Raw genomic sequence first — 18,755 nt, forward strand, 5'->3', positions numbered from 1 at the left:
TTTCATCCAAAGCACTGTTACGCATGGGATTAGTTCGGAACTTTAAAATGGAGCATAATAATAATTTCAAAATAAAAGCCTTGAATATTTGTACATCATGTAATTGCTCTTTTTGGCCGTATATGACTTTTTCATCCAAAGCACTGTTACGCATGGGATTAGTTCGGAACTTTAAAATGGAGCATAATAATAATTTCAAAATAAAAGCCTTGAATATTTGTACATCATGTAATTGCTCTTTTTGGCCGTATATGACTTTTTCATCCAAAGCACTGTTACGCATGGGATTAGTTCGGAACTTTAAAATGGAGCATAATAATAATTTCAAAATAAAAGCCTTGAATATTTGTACATCATGTAATTGCTCTTTTTGGCCGTATATGACTTTTTCATCCAAAGCACTGTTACGCATGGGATTAGTTCGGAACTTTAAAATGAAGCATAATAATAATTTCAAAATAAAAGCCTTGAATATTTTTACATCAGGTAATTGCTGTTTTTGGCTTTGTATGACTTTTTCATCCAAAGCACTGTTACGCATGGGATTAGTTCGGAACTTTAAAATGGAGCATAATAATAATTTCAAAATAAAAGCCTTGAATATTTTTACATCATGTAATTGCTCTTTTTGGCCGTATATGACTTTTTCATCCAAAGCACTGTTACACATGGGATTAGTTCGGAACTTTAAAATGGAGCATAATAATAATTTCAAAATAAAAGCCTTGAATATTTTTACATCATGTAATTGCTCTTTTTGGCCGTATATGACTTTTTCATCCAAAGCACTGTTACACATGGGATTAGTTCGGAACTTTAAAATGGAGCATAATAATAATATCAAAATAAAAGCCTTGAATATTTTTACATCATGTAATTGCTCTTTTTGGCCGTATATGACTTTTTCATCCAAAGCACTGTTACGCATGGGATTAGTTCGGAACTTTAAAATGGAGCATAATAATAATTTCAAAATAAAAGCCTTGAATATTTGTACATCATGTAATTGCTCTTTTTGGCCGTATATGACTTTTTCATCCAAAGCACTGTTACGCATGGGATTAGTTCGGAACTTTAAAATGGAGCATAATAATAATTTCAAAATAAAAGCCTTGAATATTTGTACATCATGTAATTGCTCTTTTTGGCCGTATATGACTTTTTCATCCAAAGCACTGTTACGCATGGGATTAGTTCGGAACTTTAAAATGGAGCATAATAATAATTTCAAAATAAAAGCCTTGAATATTTGTACATCATGTAATTGCTCTTTTTGGCCGTATATGACTTTTTCATCCAAAGCACTGTTACGCATGGGATTAGTTCGGAACTTTAAAATGAAGCATAATAATAATTTCAAAATAAAAGCCTTGAATATTTTTACATCAGGTAATTGCTGTTTTTGGCTTTGTATGACTTTTTCATCCAAAGCACTGTTACGCATGGGATTAGTTCGGAACTTTAAAATGGAGCATAATAATAATTTCAAAATAAAAGCCTTGAATATTTTTACATCATGTAATTGCTCTTTTTGGCCGTATATGACTTTTTCATCCAAAGCACTGTTACACATGGGATTAGTTCGGAACTTTAAAATGGAGCATAATAATAATTTCAAAATAAAAGCCTTGAATATTTTTACATCATGTAATTGCTCTTTTTGGCCGTATATGACTTTTTCATCCAAAGCACTGTTACGCATGGGATTAGTTCGGAACTTTAAAATGGAGCATAATAATAATTTCAAAATAAAAGCCTTGAATATTTGTACATCATGTAATTGCTCTTTTTGGCCGTATATGACTTTTTCATCCAAAGCACTGTTACACATGGGATTAGTTCGGAACTTTAAAATGGAGCATAATAATAATTTCAAAATAAAAGCCTTGAATATTTTTACATCAGGTAATTGCTGTTTTTGGCTTTGTATGACTTTTTCATCCAAAGCACTGTTACGCATGGGATTAGTTCGGAACTTTAAAATGGAGCATAATAATAATTTCAAAATAAAAGCCTTGAATATTTGTACATCATGTAATTGCTCTTTTTAGCCGTATATGACTCTTTCATCCAAAGCACTGTTACACAATGGAATAGTTTGGCCCTCTGAAATGAAGCATACTGAAAATTTCAAAATAAAAGCCTTGAATATTTTTAAATCAGATAATTGCTCTGTTGAGCATTATATAACTGATTTAACCCAATGACTATTACGCATGGGATTAGTTTGGCCCTTTGAAAAGAAGTTTAACAAAACTTCCAAAATAAAAGCCTTGACAAAAATTTTAAATCGTACCGAATGGTGCACGTCCGCCTCGCTTAACGTTCTTGCGGTTCTCCGGGTGCCATTGATTACGTTGCGGCGTCCTTTGGCGTCGACGCCGATTTGTGGCGTGACGACGCCGGGCCCAACCCCCACGGGCGCGCCTTGGCAGGCCCCGGCTAAATTTCTTCCGAAATTTTCTAGTTGGGGCCTGCCATGCAAAGCAATGGCAGGAACCTATTGTTATTGTCGGAGAAAGTGTTTCTTTATTGGGGCCTGCCATGCAAAGCAATGGCAGGAACCTATTACTATTGTCGGAGAGAAGCGTCTCTTTAATATTATTATTATTATTATAGAACTTTATTTTTCTTCCGTAACCGTTAATGCGGCTCATACCGCTGGGTGCACACCTACAAATGAGGTATCAAAACGTGCAGAAAATTCACGCCATTGGAGCTATTACTTGTGGTGCGATTTGGGGTTAACGTGGCGACATAATTCGCAAAAAACTACGAAAAAAACCCCATTATAACTCAATGGGAAAAATCCTAGAAATACCCTATTTTTGAGGATTTGCTGTGTCGTCACAAATTCACCTAGAAATGCCATTCAAATTTCATTTTGTAGATACGTCTGTGATCTCTTCAAAAGTGAAGACGGCTCGTCGATACCAGTTACGGTTTGTCCACAATTTGCCTCTAAGCGACCCAAAGTTTCTCATTTTTCTTCAAATTAGAGTGACAGCCGATGTAGGTTCAGATCTGGGCACAACATTTCTTTCTCTCATCGCTGTAAATGTTCTGAGTGAGGTACAGATATGAATCTCGGGACTATCGCAGAAGACACATTGAACTGTCATACGCTTAAAACGCTTTTCGAATATGTATTACGGTTCCCGAACAAGAAGGATTTGTTTCCAATGCTTTTTTTCAGTAAAACGTGTTTGCTCAAACACACTTGTGTGTTTGAGAGCTCAGAGCTCAGAGCTCACACCTGCTGAGACCATTATTTACCATAGCAACGGAACTCAAGAGGCTATTGGCTGCTGATTTGGACTACAGATACGCATCATTGTAGTTCTATATATAGTGGAATACTCAGTTGAAACAGATCAGGACTGAACTGGCCTTTAGAACTGCTATGGCCTGTATATAACTGATTTAACTCAGTAACTGTTACACATGGGATTAGTTTGGCACTTTAAAATTAAGCATACTGAAAATTTCAAAATAAAAGCCTTGAATATTTTACATGACGTAATTGCTTTTTTTGGCGGTATGTGACTTTTTCATCCAAAGCACTGTTACACATGGGATTAGTTTGGAACTTTACAATTAAGCATATTGAAAATTTCAAAATAAAAGCCCTCAATATTTTTACATGACGTAATTGCTCTTTTTGGCTTTATTTGACGTTTTCATCCAAAGCACTGTTACACATGGGATTACTTTGGAACTTTAAAATGGAGAATAATAATTTCAAAATAAAAGCCTTGAATATTTTTACATGACGTAATTGCTCTTTTTGGCTTTATTTGACTTTTTCATCCAAAGCACTCTTACACGTGGTATTAGTTCAGAACTTTAAAATGAAGCAAACTGAAAATTTCAAAATAAAAGCCTTGAATATTTTTACATCATGTTATTGCTCTTTTTGGCTTTATTTGACTTTTTCATCCAAAGCACTCTTACACGTGGTATTAGTTCAGAACTTTAAAATGAAGCAAACTGAAAATTTCAAAATAAAAGCCTTGAATATTTTTACATCAGGTAATTGCTGTTTTTGGCTTTATGTGACTTTTTCATCCAAAGCACTGTTACACATGGCATTAGTTTGGAACTTTAAAATTAAGCATACTGAAAATTTCAAAATAAAAGCCTTGAATATTTTACATCAGGTAATTGCTCTTTTTTGGCTTTATTTGACTTTTTCATCCAAAGCACTGTTACACATGGGATTAGTTTTGAACTTTAAAATTAAGCATATTGAACATTTCACAATAAAAGCCCTGAATATTTTTACATGACGTAATTGCTCTTTTTGGCTTTATTTGACTTTTTCATCCAAAGCACTGTTACACGTGGTATTAGTTCAGAACTTTAAAATTAAGCATACTGACAATTTCAAAATAAAAGCCTTGAATATTTTTACATCATGTAATTGCTGTTTTTGGCTTTATATGACTTTTTCATCCAAAGCACTGTTACACATGGGATTAGTTCGGAACTTTAAAATTAAGCATACTGAAAATTTCAAAATAAAAGCCTTGAATATTTTTACATCAGGTAATTGCTCTTTTTGGCTTTATGTGACTTTTTCATCCAAAGCACTGTTACACGTGGTATTAGTTTGGCCCTCTGAAATGAAGCATATTGAAAATTTCAAAATAAAAGCCTTGAATATTTTTACATCATGTAATTGCTTTTTTTGGCCGTATATGACTTTTTCATCCAAAGCACTGTTACACATGGGATTAGTTTGGAACTTTAAAATGGAGCATAATAATAATTTCAAAATAAAAGCCTTGAATATTTTTACATCATGCAATTGCTGTTTTTGGCTTTGTGTGACTTTTTCATCCAAAGCACTGTTACACATGGGATTAGTTTTGACCTTTAAAATTAAGCATATTGAACATTTCACAATAAAAGCCCTGAATATTTTTACATGACGTAATTGCTCTTTTTGGCTTTATTTGACTTTTTCATCCAAAGCACTGTTACACATGGCATTAGTTTGGAACTTTAAAATTAAGCATACTGAAAATTTCAAAATAAAAGCCTTGAATATTTTACATGACGTAATTGCTCTTTTTTGGCTTTATTTGACTTTTTCATCCAAAGCACTGTTACACATGGGATTAGTTTTGAACTTTAAAATTAAGCATATTGAACATTTCACAATAAAAGCCCTGAATATTTTTACATGACGTAATTGCTCTTTTTGGCTTTATTTGACTTTTTCATCCAAAGCACTGTTACACATGGCATTAGTTTGGAACTTTAAAATTAAGCATACTGAAAATTTCAAAATAAAAGCCTTGAATATTTTACATGACGTAATTGCTCTTTTTTGGCTTTATTTGACTTTTTCATCCAAAGCACTGTTACACATGGGATTAGTTTTGAACTTTAAAATTAAGCATATTGAACATTTCACAATAAAAGCCCTGAATATTTTTACATGACGTAATTGCTCTTTTTGGCTTTATTTGACTTTTTCATCCAAAGCACTGTTACACGTGGTATTAGTTCAGAACTTTAAAATTAAGCATACTGACAATTTCAAAATAAAAGCCTTGAATATTTTTACATCATGTAATTGCTGTTTTTGGCTTTATATGACTTTTTCATCCAAAGCACTGTTACACATGGGATTAGTTCGGAACTTTAAAATTAAGCATACTGAAAATTTCAAAATAAAAGCCTTGAATATTTTTACATCAGGTAATTGCTCTTTTTGGCTTTATGTGACTTTTTCATCCAAAGCACTGTTACACGTGGTATTAGTTTGGCCCTCTGAAATGAAGCATATTGAAAATTTCAAAATAAAAGCCTTGAATATTTTTACATCATGTAATTGCTTTTTTTGGCCGTATATGACTTTTTCATCCAAAGCACTGTTACACATGGGATTAGTTCGGAACTTTGAAATGGAGCATAATAATAATTTCAAAATAAAAGCCTTGAATATTTTTACATCAGGTAATTGCTCTTTTTGGCTTTATTTGACTTTTTCATCCAAAGCACTGTTACACGTGGTATTAGTTTGGCCCTTTTGAAATGAAGCTTAACAAAAGTTTCAAAATAAAAGCCTTGAATATTTTTACATGACGTAATTGCTCTTTTTGGCTTTATTTGACTTTTTCATCCAAAGCACTCTTACACGTGGTATTAGTTCGGAACTTTAAAATGAAGCTTAACAAATATTTCAAAATAAAAGCCTTGAATATTTTTACATGACATAATTGCTCTTTTTGGCTTTATTTGACTTTTTCATCCAAAGCACTGTTACACATGGTATTAGTTTGGCCCTTTGAAATGAAGCTTAACAAAAGTTTCAAAATAAAAGCCTTGAATATTTTTACATGACGTAATTGCTCTTTTTGGCTTTATTTGACTTTTTCATCCAAAGCACTCTTACACGTGGTATTAGTTCGGAACGTTAAAATGAAGCATACTGAAAATTTCAAAATAAAAGCCTTGAATATTTTTACATCAGCTACTTGTGTTTTGAGCATTATATAACTATTTTAACCCAAGGACTATTACGCTTGGGATTAGTTTGGCCCTTTGAAATGAAGTTTAACAAAACTTCCAAAATAAAAGCCTCGACAACATTTTAAATCGTACCGAACGGTGCACGTCCGCCTCACTTAACGTTCTTGCGGTTCTCCGCGTGCCACTGATCACGTCACGGCGTTCTTTAGCGTCGACGACGATTTGTGGCGTGACGACGCCGGGCCCGAACCCCACGGCCGCGCCTTGGCAGGCCCCGGCTAAATTTCTTCCGAAATTTTCTAGTTGGGGCCTGCCATGCAAAGCAATGGCAGGAACCTATTGTTATTGTCGGAGAAAGTGTTTCTTTATTGGGGCCTGCCATGCAAAGCAATGGCAGGAACCTATTACTCTACACCCAACAAGCGTCTCTTTATTATAATTCTTTATTTTTCTTCCGTCACCGTTAATGCGGCTCATACCGCTGGGTGCACACCTACAAATGAGGTATCAAAACGTGCAGAAAATTCACGCCATTGGAGCTATTATTTTTGGTGGGATTTGGGGTTAACGTGGCGACATAATTCGCAAAAAACTACGAAAAAAACCCCATTATAAGTCAATGGGAAAAATCCTGGAAATACCCTATTTTTGAGGATTTTCTGTGTCGTCACAAATTCACCTAGAAATGCCATTCAAATTTCATTTTGTAGATACGTCTGTGATCTCTTCGAAAGTGAAGACGGCTCGTCGATACCAGTTACGGTTTGTCCACAATTTGCCTCTAAGCGACCCAAAGTTTCTCATTTTTCCGAAAATTACAGTGCTTCTCTCGCTGATTAGAGTGAGAGATGAAGACAACTTTTTCAACCCAAATCATTTTTGAAATCGCCATCACGCCCACAAATATCGCACGATTAGTATCAAAATCGGTCCTGACATTGATACGCCTGTCTGCTCCGGTAAAATGTTTTCGAAATTTATCTAGACCGTACGGTTTTCTGTCACGGTGCTTCAGAGCAAAGTCATGCGACAGGATTTTCTGAGGCTGTCTGAGGCTCTCTCCCATGTATTTGAATAGAATTTCAGATCTGGGCACAACATTTCTTTCTCTCATCGCTGTAAATGTTCTGAGTGAGGTACAGATATGAATCTCGGGACTATCGCAGAAGACACATTGCCCTCTCATACGCTCGAAACGCTTTTCGAATATGTATTACGGTTCCCGAACAAGAAGGATTTGTTTCCAATGCTTTTTTGTCAGTAAAACGTGTTTGCTCAAACACACAATTATGTGTTTGACAGCTCAGAGCTCAGAGCTCACACCCTGCTGAGACCATTATTTGCCATAGCAACGGATCTCAAGAGGCTATTGGCTGCTGGTTTGGACTACGAATACGCATCGCTGTAGTTCTATCTATCCTCAGTTGAAACAGATCAGGACTGAGAACTGGCCTTTAGAACTACCTGCTGCTATGGGCTGTATATAACTGATTTAACTCAGTAACTGTTACACATGGGATTAGTTTTGAACTTTAAAATGAAGCTTAACAAAAATTTCACAATAAAAGCCTTGAATATTTTTACATCATGTAATTGCTCTTTTTGGCTTTATTTGACTTTTTCATCCAAAGCACTGTTACACATGGTATTAGTTTGGCCCTTTGAAATGAAGCTTAACAAAAATTTCAAAATAAAAGCCTTGAATATTTTTACATCAGGAAATTGCTCTTTTGAGCTTTATATAACTGATTTAACCCAGCAATTGTTACACATGTGATTAGTGTGGCAATTTAAAATTAAGCTTGATGAAAATTTCAAAATAAAAGCCTTGAATATTTTTACATCAGGTAATTGCTGTTTTTGGCTTTATGTGACTTTTTCATCCAAAGCACTGTTACACGTGGTATTAGTTTGGCCCTCTGAAATGAAGCATACTGAACATTTCAAAATAAAAGCCTTGAATATTTTTACATCAACTACTTGCTTTTTCAGCATTATATAACTGATTTAACCCAATGACTATTACACATGGGATTAAAATAGACTGTTTTGCATGAGCAGCAGATAGATCCTCTATTGCACATGTGTCAAACTCAAGGCCCGCGGGCCACATGTGGCCGGCTACGTCATTTTATGTCGCCCTCTCCCCCCTACCACCGTTTTACAGCCCCATTGATTGACTTAAAATAGGTTTTGAGCACGAATTGACTACAACCTACATATCCCATAATGCCTTCCGATTCTTACCAACCAACATTACGGCTTCTCGCCACTAGAGTGCAGCAGAGTCACCTCAAGCTGATGATTAATTTTCCCAGCGAATAAAACTGAAAGATCGACAAGCTAACAAGCTAAAGAGCGAAGTCCCGTGATGTTTCAATCGAGGACTTTTACCGTCTACTGCCCCCTGATTTGATGCCACAGCTTCGACTCCACGCAGCTCGTGTTTTGTCCACGTTTGGAAGCACCTATCTGTGCGAACAGATGTTTTCAATAATGACTTTAAACAAGACCAAGCACAGATCGCGCATTACTGACGAAAACCTACACGCCGTTTTGCGGATTGCCACAGAATAGAACTAAAACCAGACATCGACGAACTGACCAGGGGAAAACGGTGCCAGACATCCGGCCAGAAAACATTGGTAAGCACGAACAAACTACATTTAAATAGAATGAATGTAAAACCAAAACGCAGTATACTGGAATATGCATATAGTTTATTGATTTTGCTTGTGTTTTGTTTATTTACAGAACACAACGCAATGAGGATGTGTGTGAGTTGGTGACAGGGTGAAGAGGGATCAGCGTTGTGTTCAAGGACAGGCAACGTCACCTCATTGTTTTGTTCTTATGTGAAATGCATGTTCGTTGCGTAATAAATAACGAAAAAGTTTTGTGAATGAAGTTGAGAGTTAATATCAAAACTTGTTTTTTATTATTTGTCTGCTTATCTTCAAAGCAGACAAAGAATAATTTTCCCAGCGAATAAAACTGAAACATCGACAAGTTAACGAGCTAAAGAGCGTAGTTTAGCAAGGCCCGCGGGCCACATGTGGCCGGCTACGTCATTTTATGTCGCCCTCTCCCCCCTACCACCGTTTTACAGCCCCATTGATTGACTTAAAATAGGTTTTGAGCACGAATTGACTACAACCTACATATCCCATAATGCCTTCCGATTCTTACCAACCAACATTACGGCTTCTCGCCACTAGAGTGCAGCAGAGTCACCTCAAGCTGATCATTAATTTTCCCAGCGAATAAAACTGAAACATCGACAAGCTAACAAGCTAAAGAGCGAAGTCCCGTGATGTTTCAATCGAGGACTTTTACCGTCTACTGCCCCCTGATTTGATGCCACAGCTTCGACTCCATGCAGCTCGTGTTTTGTCCACGTTTGGAAGCACCTATCTGTGCGAACAGATGTTTTCAATAATGACTTTAAACAAGACCAAGCACAGATCGCGCATTACTGACGAAAACCTACACGCCGTTTTGCGTATGGCCACAGAATAGAACTAAAACCAGACATCGACGAACTGACCAGGGGAAAACGGTGCCAGACATCCGGCCAGAAAACATTGGTAAGCACGAACAAACTACATTTAAATAGAATGGATGTAAAACCAAAACGCAGTATACTGGAATATGCATATAGTTTATTGATTTTGCTTGTGTTTTGTTTATTTACAGAACACAACGCAATTTTTAAACTGAGCAGTAATTTTACATCCATGCAAACTCAAATGTAATATTTAAAACTTGAATACATAAAATCAGTTATTTAACAATATGAGGTGTTGTTTAAAAATAAAAAAGATAGCAATTTCTTTTTATTGCAGAGACATTAGATTCTTAAATTTATGGTATTCTTTAAATGTTGTAATTTTGGTTCATTGTAAACTTTACCTGTAAAAAGTTTGTAGAAATCTTTAACATAAGGTCAATATATATTTTTAAACTGTAATATGTTGTGTGTGTGTGCGTTATTGAAAATTTATATTTGTGACAATCATTAGGTAAATGCTAATGAACTGCCTTCCTGCAGTTTATGAGCATTGAACTGTTACTAAACAGTTCAATGCAAGGTTCATTAGCGTTAGCATTTTAGCTTCAATAAGCTATTAGCTATTTATTTTACTTTTTAGCAATGTTTAGTATACTGAATGGAGTAAATCAATTACAGAAAATATCCTAGTGATTTCCCACATACTGATGAAAGCAATGACGCTAACATTAGCGTTTCTGCTGATTTTAGCTGATATACTTACTTTATAATACTGAATGGTGCACGTCCGCCTCGCTTAACGTTCTTGCGATTCTCCGCGTGCCACTGATTACGTCGCGGCGTTCTTTAGCGTCGACGCCGATTTGTAGCGTGACGACGCCGGGCCCATGCCCGACGGGCGCGCCTTGGCAGGCCCCGGCTAAATTTCTTCCGAAATTTTCTAGTTCTTCTTTATTTTTCTTCCGTAACCGTTAATGCGGCTCATACCGCTTGGTGCACACCTACAAATGAGGTATCAAAACCTGCAGAAAATTCACGCCATTCCAGCTATTACTTCTGGTGGGATTTGGGCTTAACGTGGCGACATAATTCGCAAAAAACTACGAAAAAAACCCCATTATAAGTCAATGGGAAAAATCCTAGAAATACCCTATTTTTGAGGATTTTCTGTGTCGTCACAAATTCACCTAGAAATGCCATTCAAATTTCATTTTGTAGATACGTCTGTGATCTCTTCGAAAGTGAAGACGGCTCGTCGATACCAGTTACGGTTTGTCCACAATTTGCCTCTAAGCGACCCAAAGTTTCTCATTTTTCCTAAAGTTAGAGTGCGTGTCTGGCTGCTTAGAGTGAGAGATGAAGACAACTTTTTCAGCCCAAATCATTTTTGAAATCGCCATCACGCCCACAAATATCGCACGATTAGTATCAAAATCGGTCCTGACATTGATACGCCTGTCTGCTCCGGTAAAATGTTTTCGAAATTTATCTAGACCGTACGGTTTTCTGTCACGGTGCTTCAGAGCAAAGTCATGCGACAGGATTTTCTGAGGCTGTCTGAGGCTCTCTCCCATGTATTTGAATAGAATTTCAGATCTGGGCACAACATTTCTTTCTCTCATCGCTGTAAATGTTCTGAGTGAGGTACAGATATGAATCTCGGGACTATCGCAGAAGACACATAGCCCTCTCATACGCTCGAAACGCTTTTCGAATATGTATTACGGTTCCCGAACAAGAAGGATTTGTTTCCAATGCTTTTTTGTCAGTAAAACGTGTTTGCTCAAACACACAATTGTGTGTTTGAGAGCTCAGAGCTCAGAGCTCACACCCTGCTGAGACCATTATTTGCCATAGCAACGGATCTCAAGAGGCTATTGGCTGCTGGTTTGGACTACGAATACGCATCGCTGTAGTTCTATCTATCCTCAGTTGAAACAGATCAGGACTGAACTGGCCTTTAGAACTACCTGCTGCTATGGGCTGTATATAACTGATTTAACTCAGTAACTGTTACACATGGGATTAGTTTTGAACTTTAAAATGAAGCTTAACAAAAATTTCACAATAAAAGCCTTGAATATTTTTACATCATGTAATTGCTCTTTTTGGCTTTATTTGACTTTTTCATCCAAAGCACTGTTACACATGGTATTAGTTTGGCCCTTTGAAATGAAGCTTAACAAAAATTTCAAAATAAAAGCCTTGAATATTTTTACATCAGGAAATTGCTCTTTTGAGCTTTATATAACTGATTTAACCCAGCAATTGTTACACATGTGATTAGTGTGGCAATTTAAGATTAAGCTTGATGAAAATTTCAAAATAAAAGCCTTGAATATTTTTACATCAGGAAATTGCTCTTTTGAGCTTTATATAACTGATTTAACCCAGCAATTGTTACACATGTGATTAGTGTGGCAATTTAAGATTAAGCTTGATGAAAATTTCAAAATAAAAGCCTTGAATATTTTTACATCAACTACTTGCTTTTTCAGCATTATATAACTGATTTAACCCAATGACTATTACACATGGGATTAAAATAGACTGTTTTGCATGAGCAGCAGATAGATCCTCTATTGCACATGTGTCAAACTCAAGGCCCGCGGGCCACATGTGGCCGGCTACGTCATTTTATGTCGCCCTCTCCCCCCTACCACCGTTTTACAGCCCCATTGATTGACTTAAAATAGGTTTTGAGCACGAATTGACTACAACCTACATATCCCATAATGCCTTCCGATTCTTACCAACCAACATTACGGCTTCTCGCCACTAGAGTGCAGCAGAGTCACCTCAAGCTGATGATTAATTTTCCCAGCGAATAAAACTGAAAGATCGACAAGCTAAGAAGCTAAAGAGCGAAGTCCCGTGATGTTTCAATCGAGGACTTTTACCGTCTACTGCCCCCTGATTTGATGCCACAGCTTCGACTCCATGCAGCTCGTGTTTTGTCCACGTTTGGAAGCACCTATCTGTGCGAACAGATGTTTTCAATAATGACTTTAAACAAGACCAAGCACAGATCGCGCATTACTGACGAAAACCTACACGCCGTTTTGCGGATTGCCACAGAATAGAACTAAAACCAGACATCGACGAACTGACCAGGGGAAAACGGTGCCTGACATCCGGCCAGAAAACATTGGTAAGCACAAACAAACTACATTTAAATAGAATGAATGTAAAACCAAAACGCAGTATACTGGAATATGCATATAGTTTATTGATTTTGCTTGTGTTTTGTTTATTTACAGAACACAACGCAATTTTTAAACTGAGCAGTAATTTTACATCCATGCAAACTCAAATGTAATATTTAAAACTTGAATACATAAAATCAGTTATTTAACAATATGAGGTGTTGTTTAAAAATAAAAAAGATAGCAATTTCTTTTTATTGCAGAGACATTAGATTCTTAAATTTATGGTATTCTTTAAATGTTGTAATTTTGGTTCATTGTAAACTTTACCTGTAAAAAGTTTGTAGAAATCTTTAACATAAGGTCAATATATATTTTTAAACTGTAATATGTTGTGTGTGTGCGTTATTGAAAATTTATATTTGTGACAATCATTAGGTAAATGCTAATGAACTGCCTTCCTGCAGTTTATGAGCATTGAACTGTTACTAAACAGTTCAATGCAAGGTTCATTAGCGTTAGCATTTTAGCTGCAATAAGCTATTAGGTATTTATTTTACTTTTTAGCAATGTTTAGTATACTGAATGGAGTAAATCAATTACAGAAAATATCCTAGTGATTTCCCACATACTGATGAAAGCAATGACGCTAACATTAGCGTTTCTGCTGATTTTAGCTGATATACTTACTTTATAATACTGAATGGTGCACGTCCGCCTCGCTTAACGTTCTTGCGATTCTCCGCGTGCCACTGATTACGTTGCGGCGTTCTTTAGCGTCGACGCCGATTTGTGGCGTGACGACGCCGGGCCCATGCCCGACGGGCGCGCCTTGGCAGGCCCCGGCTAAATTTCTTCCGAAATTTTCTAGTTCTTCTTTATTTTTCTTCCGTAACCGTTAATGCGGCTCATACCGCTTGGTGCACACCTACAAATGAGGTATCAAAACCTGCAGAAAATTCACGCCATTCCAGCTATTACTTCTGGTGGGATTTGGGCTTAACGTGGCGACATAATTCGCAAAAAACTACGAAAAAAACCCCATTATAAGTCAATGGGAAAAATCCTAGAAATACCCTATTTTTGAGGATTTTCTGTGTCGTCACAAATTCACCTAGAAATGCCATTCAAATTTCATTTTGTAGATACGTCTGTGATCTCTTCGAAAGTGAAGACGGCTCGTCGATACCAGTTACGGTTTGTCCACAATTTGCCTCTAAGCGACCCAAAGTTTCTCATTTTTTCTAAAATTAGAGTGACAGCCCATCTCGGCTAGAGTGAGAAATGAAGAGGTTTTTTGAGCCCAAAATAATTTTGAAATCGCCATCACGCCCACAAATATCGCACGATTTGTATCAAAATCGGTCCTGACATTGATACGCCTGTCTGCTCCGGTAAAATGTTTTCGAAATTTATCTAGACCGTACGGTTTTCTGTCACGGTGCTTCAGAGCAAAGTCATGCGACAGGATTTTCTGAGGCTCTCAGGCTGTTTCACTAACACTTCACACCTTGGTGTGAAACTTATTTAACATAGCAACGGATCTCAAGAGGCTATTGGCTGCTGATTTGGACTACAAATACGCATCATTGTAGTTCTATCTATCCTCAGTTGAAACAGATCAGGACTGAGAACTGGCCTTTAGAACTACCCGCTGCTATGGGCTGTATATAACTGATTTAACTCAGTAACTGTTACACATGGGATTATTTTGGAACTTTAAAATTAAGCATACTGAAAATTTCAAAATAAAAGCCTTGAATATTTTACATGACGTAATTGCTCTTTTTGGCCGTATATGACTTTTTCATCCAAAGCAATGTTACACATGGGATTAGTTCGGAACTTTAAAATGGAGCATAATAATAATTTCAAAATAAAAGCCTTGAATATTTTTACATCAGGTAATTGCTGTTTTTGGCTTTATGTGACTTTTTCATCCAAAGCACTGTTACACATGGGATTAGTTTGGAACTTTAAAATTAAGCATACTGAAAATTTCAAAATAAAAGCCTTGAATATTTTACATGACGTAATTGCTTTTTTTGGCCGTATATGACTTTTTCATCCAAAGCACTGTTACACATGGGATTACTTCGGAACTTTAAAATGGAGCATAATAATAATTTCAAAATAAAAACCTTGAATATTTTTACATCAGGTAATTGCTCTTTTTGGCCGTATATGACTTTTTCATCCAAAGCACTGTTACACATGGGATTACTTCGGAACTTTAACATGGAGCATAATAATAATTTCAAAATAAAAGCCTTGAATATTTTTACATCAGGTAATTGCGCTTTTTGGCTTTATGTGACTTTTTTATCCAAAGCACTGTTACACAATGGAATAGTTTGGCCCTCTGAAATGAAGCATACTGCAAATTTCAAAATAAAAGCCTTGAATATTTTTAAATCAGATAATTGCTCTGTTGAGCATTATATAACTGATTTAACCCAATGACTATTACGCATGGGATTAGTTTGGCCCTTTGAAATGAAGTTTAACAAAACTTCCAAAATAAAAGCCTTGACAAAAATTTTAAATCATACTGAATGGTGCACGTCCGCCTTACTTTATGTTCTTGCGATTCTCCGCGTGCCACTGATTACGTTGCGGCGTTCTTTAGCGTCGATGCCAATTTGTAGCGTGACGACGCCGGGCCCATACCCCACGGGCGCGCCTTGGCAGGCCCCGGCTAAATTTCTTCAGAAATTTTGTTTTTCTAGTATTCTTTATTTTTCTTCCGTAACCGTTAATGCGGCTCATACCGCTGGGTGCACACCTACAAATGAGGTATCAAAACGTGCAGAAAATTCACGCCATTGGAGCTATTACTTCTGGTGGGATTTGGGCTTAACGTGGCGACATAATTCGCAAAAAACTACGAAAAAAACCCCATTATAACTCAATGGGAAAAATCCTAGAAATACCCTATTTTTGAGGATTTGCTGTGTCGTCACAAATTCACCTAGAAATGCCATTCAAATTTCATTTTGTAGATACGTCTGTGATCTCTTCGAAAGTGAAGACGGCTCGTCGATACCAGTTACGGTTTGTCCACAATTTGCCTCTAAGCGACCCAAAGTTTCTCATTTTTCCTAAAGTTAGAGTGCGTCTCTGGCTGCTTAGAGTGAGAGATGAAGACAACTTTTTCAGCCCAAATCATTTTTGAAATCGCCATCACGCCCACAAATATCGAACGATTAGTATCAAAATCGGTCCTGACATTGATACGCCTGTCTGCTCCGGTAAAATGTTTTCGAAATTTATCTAGACCGTACGGTTTTCTGTCACGGTGCTTCAGAGCAAAGTCATGCGACAGGATTTTCTGAGGCTCTCAGGCTGTTTCACTAACACTTCACACCTTGGTGTGAAACTTATTTAACATAGCAACGGAACTCAAGAGGCTATTGGCTGCTGATTTGGACTACAAATACGCATCATTGTAGTTCTATCTATAGTGAAACCCTCAGTTGAAACAGATCAGGACTTAACTGGCCTTTATAACTACTTGCTGCTATGGGCTGTATATAACTGATTTAACTCAGTAACTGTTACACATGGGATTAGTTTTGAACTTTAAAATGAAGCTTAACAAAAATTTCACAATAAAAGCCTTGAATATTTTTACATCATGTAATTGCTCTTTTTGGCTTTATTTGACTTTTTCATCCAAAGCACTGTTACACATGGTATTAGTTTGGCCCTTTGAAATGAAGCTTAACAAAAATTTCAAAATAAAAGCCTTGAATATTTTTACATCAGAAAATTGCTCTTTTGAGCTGTATATAATTGATTTAACCCAGCAATTGTTACACATGGGATTAGTGTGGCAATTTAAAATTAAGCTTGATGAAAATTTCAAAATAAAAGCCTTGAATATTTTTACATCAGGTAATTGCTCTTTTTGGCTTTATTTGACTTTTTCATCCAAAGCACTGTTACACATGGTATTAGTTTGGCCCTTTGAAATGAAGCATACTGAAAATTTCAAAATAAAAGCCTTGAATATTTTTACATGACGTAATTGCTCTTTTTGGCTTTATTTGACTTTTTCATCCAAAGCACTGTTACACATGGTATTAGTTTGGCCCTTTGAAATGAAGCATACTGAAAATTTCAAAATAAAAGCCTTGAATATTTTTACATGACGTAATTGCTCTTTTTGGCTTTATTTGACTTTTTCATCCAAAGCACTCTTACACGTGGTATTAGTTCAGAACTTTAAAATGAAGCATACTGAAAATTTCAAAATAAAAGCCTTGAATATTTTTACATCAGCTACTTGTGTTTTGAGCATTATATAACTGATTTAACCCAATGACTATTACACATGGGATTAAAATAGACTGTTTTGCATGAGCAGCAGATAGATCCTCTATTGCACATGTGTCAAACTCAAGGCCCGCGGGCCACATGTTGCCCGCTACGTCATTTTATGTGGCCCTCTCCCCCCTACCACCGTTTTACAGCCCCATTGATTGACTTAAAATAGGTTTTGAGGACGAATTGACTACAAACTACATATCCCATAATGCCTTCCGATTCTTACCAACCAACATTACGGCTTCTCGCCACTAGAGTGCAGCAGAGTGACCTCAAGCTGATTATTAATTTTCCCAGCGAATAAAACTGAAACATCGACAAGCTAACAAGCTAAAGAGCGAAGTCCCGTGATGTTTCAATCGAGGACTTTTACCGTCTACTGCCCCCTGATTTGATGCCACAGCTTCGACTCCATGCAGCTCGTGTTTTGTCCACGTTTGGAAGCACCTATCTGTGCGAACAGATGTTTTCAATAATGACTTTAAACAAGACCAAGCACAGATCGCGCATTACTGAAGAAAACCTACAAGCCGTTTTGCGGATTGCCACAGAATAGAACTAAAACCAGACATCGACGAACTGACCAGGGGAAAACGGTGCCTGACATCCGGCCAGAAAACATTGGTAAGCACAAACAAACTACATTTAAATAGAATGAATGTAAAACCAAAACTCAGTATACTGGAATATGCATATAGTTTATTGATTTTGCTTGTGTTTTGTTTATTTACAGAACACAACACAATGAGGATGTGTGTGAGTTGGTGACAGGGTGAAGAGGGATCAGCGTTGTGTTCAAGGACAGGCAACGTCACCTCATTGTTTTGTTCTTATGTGAAATGCATGTTCGTTGTGTAATAAATAACGAAAAAGTTTTGTGAATGAAGTTGAGAGTTAATATCAAAACTTGTTTTTTATTATTTGTCTGCTTATCTTCAAAGCAGACAAAGAATAATTTTCCCAGCGAATAAAACTGAAACATCGACAAGCTAACGAGCTAAAGAGCGAAGTTTAGCTGAGCAGTTTAAAAATACTGAGCATATTTTTAAACTGCTCAGTTTAAAAATACTGTAATTTTTAAACTGAGCAGTAATTTTACATCCATGCAAACTCAAATGTAATATTTAAAACTTGAATACATAAAATCAGTTATTTAACAATATGAGGTGTTGTTTAAAAATAAAAAAGATAGCAATTTCTTTTTATTGCAGAGACATTAGATTCATAAATTTATGGTATTCTTTAAATGTTGTAATTTTGGTTCATTGTAAACTTTACCTGTAAAA

This window comes from Xiphophorus hellerii, chromosome 22, assembly GCF_003331165.1.
Source record: "Xiphophorus hellerii strain 12219 chromosome 22, Xiphophorus_hellerii-4.1, whole genome shotgun sequence".
NCBI classification, from domain to species: Eukaryota; Metazoa; Chordata; class Actinopteri; order Cyprinodontiformes; family Poeciliidae; genus Xiphophorus; species Xiphophorus hellerii.